Here is a 1883-nt window from a genome sequence, read left to right on the forward strand (position 1 = left end):
TTCCCATGCCAAATCTGTTTCTTATCCACTGCTCTGATTTACTAGAAGATAACAGAAAGTATCAAAAATAAATTATGTACCATAAGGTACACAAAACGTTCAGACATCCTGTTCTAGGTATGTAGTGTACCGGTTTGGTAGTTCACAGAGTCTTTTTCCCATTTTTTCCAGGACTACTAAGGGATGGCTCGAAATCATGTGGATAAACTTGCTGTGGGCAGGGAATGTGTCTGTTATATCATACTCTCCCAAGTCCTTAGTAGAGTGCTCTGCATACAGTAAGTGCTCACTAAATACCACTGATTGACTGATACTGAAGAGATAATTTTCAGTAAATTACTTTTTGGAACAGTTCAGTTATCTCCAAAACAAAAGCTAAAGCAAACACTTGCAATTGCAAACCCCCCCCCAAAAAACAGTTACAGCAAATGTTGACCTAAAATTATACATATATATGTGTGTGTATATATATATGTATAAATGTATATATTTATACATATATATATAAAAACAATAGTAAGACCAAGGTTGACCAAAGCTAGTGTTTTCTTTGGGAATCTTTTCTCTTATTTTCTATATTTCAAGAGGCAAAAGACTGTTTTCTACAGCTAATACCCACTTTTAATTACATGGTTAATGGACAAATACTGAAAAGCTACAGGAATCGCTAAATAATTTATATTATTAATTTATAATTGGTGATTATATGTAGATCATACAGAATTCAAAATAATTCTAAGAATATACTTTAAAAGAGATTATGGCAGCAAATAAGGCAATAAAAGCTCTTGGTTTGTTTTAGATTAACAATTTGCACAGCAAGAAAACAACATAAAAAAGGTTAAGTTTTGCCTGCGAACACAAATTTTTTCAAGTCAGTTCTGCAAATCCACATGGGGAAAAAATGTTTGCAGTTTAACCATCCGGTAGGTAAGCCTCCAGGGAAAAGAATCCCTTGGTTATATCCCTACACTGTAAATTCGTTATGGGCAGGGAACATGTCTGCTAATTGTTGCTACGTACTCTCCCAAGCGCTTAGTACAGTCCTCTGCACATAGTAAGTGCACCATAAATACCACTGATTGGTTATTTTTCTCTTTTCTTACCCCAGGAAGGAATCTGAATGAGAGCCTTACCCAGGTCCCAGAGCTCAGGCACTGAACACTGGAAACATGACTCGGGAGGAAGTGGAATTTTTTTGAAAAGGATCATTCCTCTGCAGAGCCCAGTGAGTAGATTCACACTAACCTTGCTAGTCCTTCCCTTCCAACTCCAATCTTCCCATTAATCTCCACAACGTTTCTTGCCAGCTGCCAACTTCTGCTCCATTAAAAAACTTTTTTATTCACATAATTTCTACAATGCCTCCTCAATCTTATTTCCCACTTCGAGAGTGACTTGATCTTTCGTTCCCTATGAAAGGGGCAACACCAAGCTATTTTTCCATCATGAGCTATATGATGATTAAGGGAAAAGATAGCTTGAAGGTATGAACTAACAAGTATTTGGTTGGAGTTGTGGGGAGGGAATAAGTCTTCATGCTCAGTCACATCTGACTCAAATTCAAAAGAATGAGTGCAGAAAATGCAGGAGGCAGACCTAAACAAGCACGTTCAATCCACAGTGATTCTGACTCATCAACGCCGGTGGGAAAAAAGACATTTCTGGGCTTGGGCTTGGACGGAGGACAACGTGGCTTAGTGGAAAGAGCACGGGCTTGGGAGTCGGTGGACGTGGGTTCTGATCCTGGCTCCACCACTTGTCTACTGTGTGACCTTAGGCAAGCCACTTAACGTCTCTGTGCCTCAGTTACCTCATCTGTAAAATGGGGATGAAGACTGTGAGCCCCATGTGGGACAACCTGATTACCGTGTATCTACCCC

The sequence above is a fragment of the Ornithorhynchus anatinus genome, chromosome 4 (assembly GCF_004115215.2).
Source record: "Ornithorhynchus anatinus isolate Pmale09 chromosome 4, mOrnAna1.pri.v4, whole genome shotgun sequence".
Classification (NCBI taxonomy): Eukaryota; Metazoa; Chordata; class Mammalia; order Monotremata; family Ornithorhynchidae; genus Ornithorhynchus; species Ornithorhynchus anatinus.